General features: G+C 44.7%; 1 protein-coding gene across 4 annotated transcripts in view; it reads right to left on the reverse strand.

Moving 5' to 3' along the window:
• Positions 1-16,160, reverse strand: part of LOC144762270 (ATP-binding cassette sub-family C member 10-like) — a 1,124,497-nt gene that overhangs the window by 526,032 nt on the left and 582,305 nt on the right. The window lies entirely within an intron of this gene.

Genomic DNA, 16,160 nt, shown 5'->3' on the forward strand with positions numbered 1-16,160 from the left:
GAAGCTTTGTTGCTTGACTTGGAAGGGAGGAAGATTTATATACTTACACAAAGAACTAGACTTCAACTATCTGGAAGTAGTGCCCCGATTCCAACAAGACAACACAGGCCTAACTGACTGGCAAGAGCAATGTGAGGAAATTTCAAATTATCAAGACTCCCCACAAGTTCCCAAGCCCAGCTGCTCACGAGAAGCCTTTTGATGTTGAGAATAGTAAGCTTACTCTGTGCTTGCTGATATTGGCAAGAAGTGCCCAAGGATATTACAGTGAAAAAAATACATATGGCAATTAGGGGAATAGTCCCCAATAAAACCTCTGGGCTACACAAAATGTCCTGGCGACCTATACTTGAGTGAGAAAAACCTTTGGAGTTCTTACTTTGGCAATGTTATTTACAGCGATTTTGAAGAGGGCACCAATTCCTCACACTTAAGCAGTGGCTGAATTAATCCCCATTTTTAACAAGCATTTGCAATGCAATAGGTCTCGCATTAATTAAGTTTGAGCTATTGGCATTGCTAAATATTGCAACACCAATTGCAACAAAAGTCTATTAATTGTAGGCCAAAAAAGTTTGTATTTATTTTTGTAGCAATGGGGGCATGCTGTGCATTAGATAAATATGTTTAAAAGTAAAGTGCGCAATACTGCGATTGGTACAATAATTAATTGTGTATGCGTTAAAGCGTGCACTGGCGGCTCGTGGTGTTTATGCCTGGTGAAAGTGTGCCCTGACGGTGTGGTTGTGTGTGTGTGTGTGTGTGGTTGTGGTTTTGTGGTTGTGTGTGTGGTTGTATGAGTGGTTGTGGTTTTGTGGTTGTGTGTGTGGTTGTGGTTGTGTGATGTGTGTGTGTTTGTGTGTGTGGTTATGTGTGTGTGATTGTGTGTGTGTGGTTGTGTGTGTGATTGTGTGTGTGTGGTTGTCTGTGTTGTGTTTGTGGTTGAGTGTGGTGTGTGTGTGGTTGTCTGTGTTGTGTGTGTGGTTGTCTGTGTTGTGTTTGTGGTTGTGTGTGGTTGTGTGTGTGGTTGTGTGTGTGGATGTGTGTGTGGATGTGTTTGTGGTTGTGTGTGTGTGGTTGTGTGTGGTTGTGTGTGGTTGTGTGTGGTTGTGTGTGTGTGGTTGTGTGTGTGTGTGTGTGTGTGTGGTTGTGCGTGTGTGTGGTTGTGTGTATGGGTGTGTGTGTGTGTGTGGTTGTGTGTGTGGTTGTGCGTGTGTGTGGTTGTGTGTATGGGTGTGTGTGTGTGTGTGTGTGGTTGTGTGTGTGGTTGTGTGTATGCGCGGTTGCGTGTGTGGTTCTGTGTGATTGTGTGTGCTTGTGTGTGTGGTTTTGTGTGTGGTTGTGTGTGTGGGTGTGGTTCTGTGTGTGGTTGTGTGTGTGGGTGTGGTTCTGTGTGGTTGTGGTTGTGTGTGTGGTTGTGTGTGTGGTTGTGGTTGTGTGTGGTTGTATGTGTGGTTGTATGTGTGGTTGTGTGTGTGGCTGTGTGTATGTGTGGTTGTGTGTGTGTGTGGTTGTGTGTGTGGTTGTGTGTGGTTGTGTGTGTGGTTGTGTGCTGTGTGTGTGGTTGTGTGTTTGTGTGGGTGTGTGTGTGGTTGTGTGTGTGGTTGTGTATGTGTGGTTGTTGTGTGTGTTTGTGTGTGTGTTTGTGTGTGTGTGGTTGTGTGTGTGTGGTTGTGTGTGTGTGGTTGTGTGTGTGTGGTTGTGTGTGTGTGTGGTTGTGTGTGTGTGGTTGTGTGTGTGTGGTTATGGGTGTGGGTATGGTTGTGTGTGTGGTTGTGTGTGTGGTTGTATGTGTGGTTGTATGTGTGGTTGTATGTGTGGTTGTATGTGTGGTTGTGTGGTTGTGTGTGTGGTTGAGTGTGGTTGTGTGTGTGTGGTTGTGGTTGTGTGGTTGTGGTGGTTGTGGTTGTGGTGTGTGTGGTTGGGGTGTGTGTGGTTGTGTGTGTGGTTGTGTGTGTTGTTTTGTGTGTGGTTGTGTGTGTGTGGTTGTGTGTGTGTGGTTGTGTGTGTGTGTGGTTGTGTGTGGTTGTGTGTGTCTGGTTGTGTATTTATCTGTGTGGTTGGGTGTGGTTGTGTGTGGTTAGGTGTGGTTGTGTGTGTGGTTGTGTATGTGTGTGGTTGTGCGTGTGTTTGTGTGTGTGTGTTGTGTGTGTGGTTGTGTGTGTGGTTGTGTGTGTGGCTGTGTGTGTGGTTGTGTGTGTGGCTGTGTGTGTGTGTGTGGTTGTGTGTGTGTGTGGTTGTGTGTATGTGTGTGGTTGTGTGTGTGGTGTGTGTGTGTTGTGGTTGTGTGTGGTTGGGTGGGTGTGTGTGGTTGTGTGTGTGTGGTTGTGTGTGTGTGGTTGTGTGTGTGGTTGTGTGTGTGGTTGTGTGTGTGTGGTTGTTGTGTGTGTGTGTGGCTGTGTGTGTGGCTGTGTGTGTGGCTGTGTGTGTGTGGTTGAGTGTCAGAGAGAGGGAGTGGGTGATTCCTATGTAAAGTGGGCGTTTTATACCCCTGGGCAATGTGCCAGTACCGCCCATGTCATGCTAGTTTTCGCACTGTGGGACGGGATGGAGACCAGGACTTCGTATTGTTGTCTGTGCACAGGGGCACGACTTGTAGAACCAAGGACAGCAAGCTCTCTTGTGGAATCGGAAGGCCTTTTGGTACAGGCTCCTCTTAGTGCTTCGCTTTCCACTGGTGATCTGGCCTTTTGTTGTAGTACACCACCCTCTGTGTACCCCCGAATTAAGTCTCGGATGTGAGGCATTCAGGAATTTGAGCCTGAGGCTGCTCTGTGGTGAGGGAGGGAGGGGCAGGTGTGAGAGGCGCCATGACAACAAAGAATGCAGGAAAAGCAGATTGCAGGAAAAGCAGATGGCCGCGCGGGCACGCGCATGTGCACCCATGCTTGTAGCCAGCAAGCAAAGACTGGGTAGCACTTTTGAGATCCCCTTTAAACAAGGACTGTTACATTTTCCCATATGACTGCAGCATTTAGCAATTATTTATTATACCGGTGCTTGCTGCTCACATTGAGATCACTCCTGAGGGTGGGCAGGGAGGAAAAGGATTCGGTTTAAAACATTTACAGTTCTGCCTCGGAAACCCAGAAAACAAGGATAAATCACGGGTTACCTGCTTAAATTGTGTGCTCTTGGCTGGCATGGGTAAAAGATATTAACAAAGCCAATAGCTCTCACATCCAGTCGATCACCGGGAAGTTTTGAAAAGTCCACGGGGTGTGAATTTGCTAAAAGTGCAATTTTAGCAAATTACGCTAGATGGCGACAGTCATGTAAATGTAAATGTAAATGTACAGGAATTTATATAGCGCAAATCACCAAGCGGTTTCTAAGCGCTTGCTTAGGGAACCCGTCCTGGTATTCCCCTGTGAGATAACCCCAGCAGGGTATCCGCAAGGTGAAAGCCAGGCATCCCGCCGCGAGGGGCCGTTGTGGAGATTAAGCAAGCTATTGCCCAGAGTCGCAGAGTGTGAACCCGTGAATCGAGTAGGCACCGGAGCGAGAATTGTCAAGTCCATGGACATTTTAGGACTCAAGACCCTGCCGAGCCGGGAATTGAACCCTGGTCCCAGGCTGACCTCTGCTTCCAGGTCTGCCTCCTCTAACCAGTGAGCCACACTTCTCCACAGTCTTTAAACATCTGCCAGTTTCAAGGGAAACTGAATAAAGAAAGCTGGTGCTGATGTGTAAACTTTGTTAACGATGTAGAATTACACTTAAGATGTACTATGAGAGCAGCACCAAGAGGACTGATGGGGGCAAGAAATTGAATTTGCTAAAAGTGCAATTTTAGCAAATTACGCTAGATGGCGTCAGTCTTTAAGCATGTGCCAGTTTCATTGGAAACTGAATAAAGAAAGCTGGTGCTGATGTGTAAACTTTGTTAACAATGTAGAATTACACTTAAGACGTACTGCGAGAGCAACACCAAGAAGACTGATGGGGGCAAGAAATTGAAACTTTAGCAAGAGAGAACTAGCACATAACACAACTGTTAACATATTTGCCTATTAATAATCACCTCGGGACCATGCCATGAAAATACGGTCCGGAGATCCAGAAACGGCTGCGAGAGTTAGCCCTTCAGACGCAGTACCGAATAAAACCAGCAAGCATGTAGCGTCAAAATCTTATTTGCATTTGGATAGTCAGCAGTGCTATTAGGACAGGTGAGAAGCGCGGCCTTCATGTATCATTGAAAGTGATGTTTCACGAAACGCATCACGTTTATATTACTGGCAAGAATTCAGTCTCAAAAACATCACAGGAGAAATCGAGTGATACAAGATTTCTTATACCTGCGTGCATTGTCCCCAGCACACGTCCCGAAATATACAGAAATATATTAATATCAAGGCTCTTCATTTTTGTGAACGTTTGATGCAGTTCAGAGACTGCTTCAGCGCACAATGTTTTTCCTGTCAAACTGGAGGCAATTCGCAAACACTATTCACTTTTTCATTAGTGTGGGAACTGCAGAAGAACTCGATGGTCGAAAAGTGCACAGATTTTAAGGCAGGAAAGAAAAGCCAAGCGCTCAGATATATTATGCTGTGTACTATGCCTTGATTAACTCAGAATAAACATCCATCTGGTGGTAAGACAAAGTTATGCTGAATGACTGCAGGAAGTGGGATAAGGGAGGGGGTGGCAAATGGTGAGCACTTTCGCGGCCGCTTTGATGTTCTCAGTGGCCGCGCGGCTCACTGAGAACATCAAAGTGGCTTCAAAAGTCCTCCCAAAGGCTGCAGGCGGACAAATGGTGCGCGAGCCCGGCGCACATGCACTGTACCCGATCCGCCTGCAGACTTAGGGAGCATTTTTGAAAGCCCTTACTTAACTCTCGCAGAGCAACGCATGCGCCTTTGCTCAGCGAGACTAAAAAGGGCTCACATGATTTGCCAATAAGTCCTATGGATAGTACTCAAAAGCTTTTTAGTAAAGTAATCCTGGGTAGACTACAGGATTGGCAGACTGCCAAAGAGATTCAGACACCCCTCCAGGTGGGCTTTCGATAGTCCACAAGAGTAATTGATCAAGAGTTCTATTTACAAATGTTGTACTGGAAGACAGTTACATTAGGAGAGGGACACCTTTACATCGTATTTCTAGACCTGCGCTCCGACATTTGAGTTGGTACCAAGATATCGGCAATATAGAGATACTCTCTTAAACAGTCAGTCGAGGCATGGATCCTCAACAAATGCCTTTCTTGCAGTTAAGGACTCCTTTAAACAAGAGGACTTTTTGGCTTTTTAGCTAGGCGACTGTATTTGCAATTCCGGTATGGAGGCCAGCCTCTCCAGGCCTTTACTGTCAAGTGGGCACATACGCCACGGGCCACTGAGCTGCAGTGCCCGGCCTGTGGTGACACAAAAGAAACTAGTGAGCATATTACATTCTTCTTCCCAAACTATGTGGCATATAGAATGTGCTGGATTATTCAGCTTTTTCGGAATTTGGGAACTAAGGAGTATGAAGAAGCTCTCAGGATTTTGAGATACGATACAAGTAGATTTTTGATCTTTGCTCTCTATCGATTTCTGATGGGTGTGTGGAGAGTAAGGCACAAGATGAGCATTAATGATGAATATTTGTAAAATGGCGATCTGTAAAACGGTAACTGCATTTACTGCTAAAGAACACGACGTGCAATACTTATTTAATAATGCAGGAACTTCTTTTAGACTATTTATATATTTTAATCTTTAGTTGTTCGTCAACTTATTTTATTGTGTATTAACTGATTTACAGCTTGACGCGTAGTTATAGGACTAGCAGGTTGTGCAATTCTTTAAATAAATACTACCAGTTAGGGAGATACCTGGTACTTCTTGATGTTTTGCTTAATCTACCCCATTGCTAGAGTCTGTTTAGTAGAAAGGAGGTATTTGTTGTTTTAATGTTTATTATATTTCACATGACATAATGTATCTGCTTTATTGTATGATTTTGATCTATGTGCTTTTATGGCTTATAGATTAAATAAAGTTTTACTGACAGACGTAGTCTGATGTAGTCTGATGTAGTGAAACTATCTACATTTTTATTGGCTCAGAGGAATCTGGAGACAGCTGGTCTTCAATAGCTAGACGTGGGGTCCAATTCAGCAAGCAAGAGGTCGGTGAGCTGATTCAAGGATTGTTTGAATCAATGTTTAGCCCTTGTACCTGAGGACTTTTCTCCAGCTAACGGTGCGTCCCTCCCAATCTGACCAGTTACCCCTGGCTACCTGTGACACCTTGGACAGTTGCAGGTGCTCCCATACCTGTTGGTGTCCCCTACCAGATAATGTCTTCTGCGATTAGTACAAATTAGGATAGAGGCACCTGAACTTCTGGGCACTATTTGTGGGATAAAAGCAAAACTGGGCCATTATTTGGCTGCCTAGCCCCATTATAAAGCCTACGAGAAAAGCAGGGCAAACAAAGGATCCCTGGTCTCCAGTGACTTGCACTATGTCCCCAAGTTGTCATCAGTCGCCAGCCATCTGTCTACCTGGATTTTGTAGAAGGTTGGCAATGATTCCTGAGGTTAGACTTCTTGTTGTTTGGATGAACAAATTATGGAATTGCCATTTTTAAGGTTATATGTTTACGTTATTGCTATGTGGGCCTCCATTAACTTCAGAACCTGATGGGGTACTTGAGGTAACCATACTTTTTGTAGCAAGCAATCACCCAATGCCATGTGTGGCATAGCCCACACTCCCCACTGATGCAGGCAAACCATAGGCCCTAGCACTGCAACCTGCCTGCACGGGCTCTGACCAACACTTCATTGTTTACACCTTCCCTACAGTAAGTTGTTGAAGGGAGGGTTGGGGGGGGCAATGTTCTGCTTGTTCGCGTAACAGATTAACTCCTTACATATCCATAAAAAAAGATGCAGTAACCCTCTGGTCAATTGAATTGAGCAAAATATAACATGATAGGTCAGTGGCGATTAAGAATTTGAATTTAAAATTATTTATAAAAGCGCACGTACGCCAGCAAGAGAATTTGAGAAGGCGAGCAAAGCAAGAAAACATACCTTCCTCAAGGAATGTTCAGGGGGTTGGACACCGCTCTTGGAAAGATTTGAAAGAACAGGGCAAATAGAGCACTTTAAACAACAATGTTTGCTAAAACGTTATGCGCTGTGAAACAAAAGTATTGAACTATTCAGTTATTAGTGCTAAGCAAGCATAATAGTCCCAAGGAATGGTGTGGGTTCCACCACCTTGGATAATTTCTGGCAAAATGGTGCATTTTTCAGCACAAAATCCGTTACAAATGTCAATAAAGATCTAGGTGATACAAGCAGTTCAAAACATTTAACATTTCACTCTGCCTGGTCTTTACCATAGCATCTATCTAGGAATCTAGATTTCATCACCTTTCATTTTTCTATCCTACCCTTTCAAAGTGCATTCTCAATCCCATTTATTTAAGATAATTCCCCTGGCAGGGGCAAGTTGTGGAGTAAAAATGCACAACTCTTGTAACCTCAAGCATCACTATATTAGACAAATTGTACAGCCTCATGGAACGTTGCTTACTCCAGTCATGGAAACCTTACAGGTTGGATAGCCAATAGGGCATGCCAATCTTCCAAACTACAATCTTGTATGGAAAACGTGAGACATTATACCGTAAAAAAACGATGTTTGGACGCTGATTAGTACATTGTGCTTACAGCTATAACAGATGGATTTTTCCTATCACTTACCTGTGCAGTATGGTGCATTATGGGTGCAGTAGTCCAAGAACAGTCAGGTGACCTACACACGTCATAAATATGCGTGAACACAGACATTATGTTGTTACTCCTGCCCGTGAACAAGGCTTGTGAGCCGAAACTAGTTGGGACGCTGGAATTGCTGTTCACTCTGCCTGATTAAATGCATGCTGTCTCCTCAAGTGGGACTCTTGTGTGATGTTTCTTGCCAAGAAAATTTAGCCGGGCTTCTCCGTGCCCAAGTGAAGAGGCCGCCCTGCAGAGTCATGGGCTCCCCAGTCGAAAGTTTTTTTTGTGAAATATATATATATAAATCAAGCCTCCTTGGAGGCGAAACGCGTCATGGCGGCAGCGCTGGCATTAATTGAATAAACCACGCTTTGCACCAGCAACCTTTGGGTCGACTCTTCGTCATTTGGTAACTTGGCAGTACGTTTCTGTGGTGTATGACGTACTGCATGGATATATATATATATATATATATATTACACACACAAGTTAGCCCCGAAAAGAGAGAAACCTCCGGCAGTGCAACAATTCACTTTTATTTTCAAACGAGCAGCTTGCAAACAGGCTCCCAACAGGAACGAAAAACCTTCATTATGCCAAACGCGTTTCAGGAAATTTTCTTCCCTTCCTCAGTGGCTGTCAGGCAAATAATGTCAAAGCCGTAATTCATGTGCACAAGATAAATCCAAGACCTGCCCGAGTGGGCGTGGCCACTCTCCTAGCCTTCTGGGTCTCGTAGTGCCACACAGTATTTCTCCAGTGAGTCCACTTTGAACAATATGCCAAATTACAACAAATGTACTTGCCCACCTCCCAAGGTGTTGACATCTGCTTTGAGGCAGAGTTGGAACTAGCCTTGTTCCGACTGAAATTCACAACGGGCATGTGGAAAAGTAAATTTTGCCATGTTATATGTGCCTACGTGTTCCCCATCCTATGTTATATGTGCATGATCGATATGCATGTATCCCCCTATGATCGATTAAAGACGCAATTATAGTTGTGTCCAACTCTAGTATGCCAGTATCCAGTTCTCGTGAAAGCAACGAGTATTAGGCCTATGTTGCCACGTTTTACAGTGTGCACGTTAATTCATTGAATTGTCCCCGTTTTCTAGGCCTCAAAAGGGCCCGGACACCAGATTCAAGCTCCAGTCTCCTGAACCCTCTTCGAGGAGCGATGCAGCCCCCACCTGCATCCCTGACCCTTCACTCACTTCCTGCCGCGCGGTGCCCGGCCCGGCCTGGCTCTGCCTGCCTGTCTGCCAAGAGTATGTTATGCTTCTAGTTATCAGTCCAGCCCTCCTTCTCTGCATTCCTAAGCTACTGAACCGCATCAACAGTTCTAGCTATGGTCTAGTCTTTCTGTCTCCATGTAAGAGAAATACTGTATTAATATTCATAGAATATTCCTAGTTCACGCAATACATGTAGAATAATGCATGCACCAGTCTTAGTGTCAAGTAGCCTTTGCCCCGATAACTTTTGGATTCTATCAACATGTACTCCAAACACCAGATACCAGATATGATATAGGTACATGTCGTCCTGACACCGCAGACTTTAGTCTCCTCTTCTAGTGCAGAAGTCATAGCCCCCAGTTCTCCCTGGTAACACGTCATTGCCCGTTTTGCGCGCACCACTAGGTTAAAGGTCCCAGCTGCTCAGGTAGCCCCCTCCATGTTTCCGCCCCATTCACACACTTCTATGACGTTTCACATCACATGTCTCAGTGCACGCCCAGTGCACGCCTTCTTTTTCCACCCATGCCTTCTTATCTTACGTTTGTCATAAGTTACGCCTACTGTATGTAATGTAATGTAATGTATTACTATATATATGCTGCACTGTCGATGAAATGGTGCAGCTGCCTTCCTTCTTATTTTATTTCAGGCTGTCCCGTTCCAGTCCCTTCCCTTTTGCCTGAATAAATCCTTCTGACTCGGACACATCGGATCCTGCCTCTTATTTATTGAGCTATCTGTTATTGTTAATGTAATTCAAAAATAGTCCCGGTATTATTTATTTATATACCACATAATGGCGCCCGAATAGGGACGAGCCCCTTCCTCACGCGCTGGCGATGCAACGCCGGTCCCCTGACCCTCTGCAGCCGTGACGGAACAATACCGTGCACGTGCAGATATTTCTGCTTCAAGTCTCCCTCAGGCCCACGGAGGAGATGGAGACTGCGGTCCGACATCCAGACGAAGCGGTGTGGAATGCGGTTCGTCCCGACCAGAGCCCAAGCCGAGAGAGCAAGGTCCGAGGTATCCGGAGGCCCACCTGTTCCTGAAGTCCGAAGTTCGTAGTCCGACGTCGTAGCAGTCCAGTCCAGTCCGAGGCCTTCCAGTTTCTGCTTCCCGGTGAGTACCGTCGCGGGGGAAGTATCTAGACAGGATCATTAGTTGGTCCTGGTCCGATGGGTTTGGGTACACAGATCCAGTACGAAGTATTCACCTAGGTGGATACGGGTCCGACGTGTCTCTTTATGGGACCGGTATGTTCTGTACTGTTTTAGCAGTGCATCCAGTAATTCTAGTAAGTGTCGTTCTCGAGAAATTCATGTGTTCTGTTTTCAGTGTATCAGGTAGTATTCTGTTCGAATTGTTATTCATGTATTTTTATGTCGTGGTATGAGTGCTTTGTTCGCTGTTTTTTTACTGTGATTATCGTGTATTGTGTTTCAAGTGTATTCCGGAAATGCCTCTATTCTCGAAATTACGTCAGTTAAAGACCAGAAAAGGGTTACTCGAAGAAGCAGTTCCTGTCCCTCCTAGGGACAGTCCAGGACATTTTATGTATCACAAGCATGGCTTAGATGCCATAATATATCTAGACTTATGGGCGGACTATACAAAGGAACTAGAAGAGAAATATAGATGGCCCGTATCAGGTACATGGGATGCCGAGTGCATCATGCGAGTAGAAGAAGCATTATGGAAAAAGAAAGCCAGACAGTCCCAGAAAGATGCCATCGAGTTATGGCGCAAAGAATCTCATAAAAGAACCGAAAAAGAATTCAGAAAAACAGAATTAAGTAGGGAATCCGCAGAAAAAGCCCAAGAAAGGGAATTAATCGAAGAAGGTGAACGAGTTAGAGCAGAACAGTCAGACAGACAGAGAAATGCCCTTATTAAAGGTATGTATCCTCTTCTTGCCGAGGGCTTGACAAAAGCAACCCCGGAAGCACCCTGTAATTTCCCGCCGCCATTGGTCCCGATTAAGCTACGTCATAAACCGACCGCAGCTGATATCTTTCTTTCGTCCTATTTGGACGATACAGTCCCAGAATATGCAAATCCTATTCCGCCTGCTCCCGTTAATAATATAATTCCTGCTCCCCCAGCCGCTGGTCCCGTGGGTCCAGTTAATGTTACAGCACCTGTTACAGCACCCCCGGCCCAGCCCACAGTACATGTACCCGCTTTGCCAGTCACACTACCAGCACGTACAGTATACACCGACGATTCTAGTTTAGGAGCCGCGGGGGGAAGTTCTCCTCGTACCCCGCCTCAACCCAGACGTCTGACGCTACATGAACTAGCGTTACAGCGTATGCCAAAAGTGACTACATACGGAGATATCAAGCGAGCACTTACTGAATGTCGTTATGATCCAGTTCCAGGCGATGATCACATGGTCATATATTCATTACGTTTAAGACGGGTTGCCGGCTATTAGGACACCCTGCCCGATATGGGAGAACATCTAGACAGAATATATCGTTTTATCCGTACAGGAGTGAATCCAGAAAGTATTCACGAAGCCATGGTTCAAAGAAAAGTCGAGACTCAGCTCATGATTTTAAAGTTTTTGATTAACTGTTTAATAAGAGAGCAAGATTATCCAGAAAAAGATCAAGAAGAAATGAAAGTCCTGACTAGGTGGAGTGACAATATAGCCGAGGGAAAACACAAGACACAAAATTGTATAGAGAGTATGTACAAGAAGATTCGTAGGGAAATCATAACTATACACGAGAAACGAGAAGCAAAACAAGCAACCGAGAAAGAGTATGACTCTTCTACTGAAGAGGTAGACAACAAGAATCCCAACAGAATAGCGTATGTAGGTAGAACTAGACTTTCCGACCGACATTCACGCCTAGATTACAAGAAAGCTTTTCCTCCTCCAGTACCGGAACAGTGTTCTCTTGAGCAAGTATTCCAAGCTACCGATCACATCCTGAAATCACGAATAGGGTATAGCGAGCTTAGTACAATGCATGAACAAGAACTAGCCCGATCAGCAGTCCGATGGACTACTGATTCTACCACTTTTCCAGACGAAATAGTGGCCCAAACGTTTCTGAAACTGCCCCCAGCCGAGCAACGTCTGGTGGGTATGTATATCATCCAGCACCTCATTACACTGTATGAGGAACAACATTCTGATCCAGGTCCTTTACATGATGTATTAAACGAGTTACTCCAGTACAGATGGAAAGGTCTAGGTATCGATTTAATTAGTGTCATTTTAGAACAGCGCCACAAATACCGAACGTTTCTGAATCCACATTTTGTTCACGTCTCACCCCCAGAAAGTAAATCATTCTACATAGACAGACAGAATCCGTTACGAGAAGTACATCCAGTCAAAAAAGAGGGTGGTGGTCTAGAACGAGTATTTGTTTACACCCCTATTACAAAAATGGAACTCTTAGAGATGAAAAAGTTAATTCCCTGTCATGATAAAGATCCAGCAGGGTTCCACCGTGAATTAAAAGACATGCTCCGTATGGGAGAATACACGTATCCTGATATCATTAAAATGTTAAAGGTCCTGTTGCCTGCGGGCATATATGAAAAACTCAAGGAAAAAGAATGGGAGGTGGGAGAGAAAAAGATAGATTGGACAGCTCTAGAAGCTGAAGATAATTCACGAGTACCAGGTACCGGTCTTGGGGATAAAGCTAAAGAATTGCCCGAGTTATTGATACAAGTTTTGCCAAGATTACTAGCCACGAAAAAGGAAGATTGGGATGCCATCTCAGCCTGTAAACAGAAACAAGACGAAGATACTAGTGATTTTTATTCTAGATTTGAGAAATGTTTTATTATTAATAGTGGTCTGAAAACAAGTAGTGAATCGTATCCTCATCTTTTTGTTACCAAACTAGTCGAGAATTCAAGTCCACAAGTTAAGAATCGAGTCCTGAAAGTCGAAAGTACCTGGCAAGCTAATTCTCCGTCACAGATGCTCCAGATGCTCCAGTACCACCAGAACAGAATCAGGGAAGAGCAGGAACACGAAAGGAGACGTATGAAAGACACGAAAATGAAAGTATTAGTTGCACAATCTGTTCCACAAGACAGTCAGAAGAGGGGTCCGAATCAAGCCAGTCATCCTGCAGCTCCCGTTAAAGGGACTTGCAATTACTGTAAACAGCCAGGTCATTTTATAAACGAGTGTGCAGTTCTGAAACACAACATAGCTACTGGTAAAACGAAAGAAAGACCACGTCCGCCTAGACAAGAACAAGTTTCACAGACTTCCCAGCCACCACAGAATGCACAACAGTCAGTTACAGTACCGCAGCCTATAGCTGCAACACAGCATGTTACACAGCAGATGTACCAGTACGCACAGTCAGAGTATCCAGATTATCAGCCGTATTCATGAAACAGCCTAGAGAGGGAGGTAGGCTTGCCTCTCATCGAGATACCTGTAGATCAAGAGGGTCCCTATGTACAAGTATTGGGGAAAGACAGAAAGTTTCTGATTGATACAGGGGCAAGTAGGACTACCATCAGTCATGACGAGGTTCCAGGGGCTCCGCTCTCAGGCTCTAGAAATGTTTCCCTTGGATTTTCAGGAAAGCCTATTGTTAATGAAATATCGAAACCAGTTACTCTAGAAGTTGGTCCATTGTCCCGAACTACAGATCTGTTACTCACGAAATCTTGCCCAGAAAATGTGTTAGGCATTAAGACACTAAAAGAATTAGGAGCAGTAATATGCTGCTCCCCAGAAGGGGTCCGTCTGTTTTTGCGTGATTTTAAAGGTCATTATGTATTACGCGATTTTGATCCAAGATTATTGAATGTACCACAGCATTTATGGGCGCAAGGTCCAAACTGATGTAGGTTGTATGCATATCACACCCCATCGTGTGACTCTGAAGCAAGGTGTTGTTTTACCACGAATCAGACAGTACAGATTGCCACCTGAGGCTGTAGCAGCCTTATCCAAAATTATTGACGAACTTATTGTTCAAGGAGTGGTTGTAGAAACTGACTCCAATGTATGTAATTCTCCTATCATTCCAGTTCTGAAACGTACTGATCCAATTGCACCTCCAGTTTATCGATTAGTGATTGACCTTCGAGAACTTAATAAATGTATTATACCACAGTACCCAGTAGTCCCAGATATTTCCTCACTATTGACAGCCATTGATTCTGAAGCCACGTTCTTTACAGTTATCGATCTCAAGAACGCATTTTTCAGTGTCCCCATTCATCCAGACAGCCAGTTCCTTTTCGGTTTCTGTTTAAATGGAAGAAGCTATAAATTCACACGAGCACCTCAAGGTTTCACAGAAAGTCCTAGCATTTACAGTCAAGCACTTAAGAGACAACTAGACAATATTCACATGCCAACTGACACTGCCCTGCTCCAGTATGTCGATGATCTACTGATCACAGCCCGTTCTGAACATGACTGCGAGCGTGCGTCACTTACAGTTCTGTATTTTCTGGCCGAGATGGGGCACAAGGTGTCCCCTTCCAAATTGCAATTCTGTGTCCAGCAAGCGGTCTACTTAGGACACTTACTGTCCAAGAGGGGTAGGCAGTTGACACCTGACCGTATCCAGTTAATAGCACGTCTTCCACAGCCCAAGACACAGAAGGAGGTACGAGCTTTTATCGGCCTCACTTCTTACTGCAGACAATGGATTCCTCAGTATGCATTTCTAGCCAAGCCACTGATACAGTTAACGACACAGGAGGCAGCCGTATCGACTGTCCTCCCTTGGACCCAGGAACATACACTTGTTTTTAATGAGTTAAAGAAAGCTTTATGTAATGCACCTGTTCTTGCAACACCGAACTACAGTAAGCCTTTTACACTTTTTGTTACAGAACGCGATGGTACTGCATTATCTGTTCTCACACAAGATCAAGCAGGACAATACAAGCCCTGTGCTTATTTTTCTAGCACATTAGATCCAGTGGCCCAGGCTCTGCCTGCGTGCCTCAAGTCAGTTGCAGCCACAGCTCTAGCTATCAGACAAAGTGATTCCATAGTGTTAGGACACTCCCTGACAGTACAAGTTCCACACTCTGTGGAAGTTCTTTTAAACCGAACACAGACTCAGCACTTGACAATTGCACGTTTAACAGGTTATGAACTGACACTGTTTCAGCCACACATAGAAATCAGACGCTGCAACATTTTAAATCCAGCTACACTGTTACCGTCAGTTATTTCAAATCCTGCCACACATGACTGTGTGGAAGTTGTTAACACCATGACAAAGCCAAGACAAGACTTGACAGACATTGCATTACCTGATCCCGACCTGACACTTTATGTGGATGGTTCATGTATGAGAACAAGTACAGGAGAACTAGTAGCCGCGTATGCAGTGACTACTGAAACCGAAGTTATAGAAACACATCGTATAGACACCCTGTCTGCTCAAGCAGCAGAGCTAGTCGCTCTGACCCAAGCCTGCATACGTGCCAAGAACCTGAAAGTAAACATATACACAGATTCACGTTACGCATTCGGAGTCGTACACGACTTTGGAGTGCTCTGGCAGGAGAGAGGTTTCATGACTTCTCATGGAACCAAGATTCAGCATGGTCTCCTCATTCAAGCTCTATTAGATGCAATACATTTACCGACAGCTATCGCTATCATGAAGTGCAAGGCACATACGAAAGTCACTGATATCATTTCCCAAGGTAACAATCTCGCAGATCGAACAGCCAAGCTTACAGCTCAGACTCCAGACATTTCAGTTAACACGACACAGACAAACATTCCAGATCAGATTACTTGTATGACAGTTAAGGACCCAACACAAGATGTCATAGACATACAGTTACATGCTACTCCCGATGAAATCAAGAAATGGTCCGAACAAGGAGGGGTCCAGACAGATCAAGGATGGTTGACGAAGGGAAAAGCCACATGGTTTCTCCCCGACTCTATGGTTCAAGTCATTATTAACACCGCACATAGTCCAGCACATTTAGGAGAAAAAGCCATGTTAGACAGCATCCAGAACCTTTGGTTCAACAAGCATTTACGAGCAGCAGCCAAGCAGAAAGTCCGTACCTGTATGATATGTTGTCAGTTCAATCCAGGTAAAAGTGTCCCGGTGGAACAAGGTGGATTCCATCCTCCTGACCACCCTTTTGAAGTCCTCCAGATGGATTATATTCAGATGGAGCGATGCCGAGGTTTCAAGTATGT

Source organism: Lissotriton helveticus, chromosome 6 (assembly GCF_964261635.1).
Source record: "Lissotriton helveticus chromosome 6, aLisHel1.1, whole genome shotgun sequence".
Classification (NCBI taxonomy): domain Eukaryota; kingdom Metazoa; phylum Chordata; class Amphibia; order Caudata; family Salamandridae; genus Lissotriton; species Lissotriton helveticus.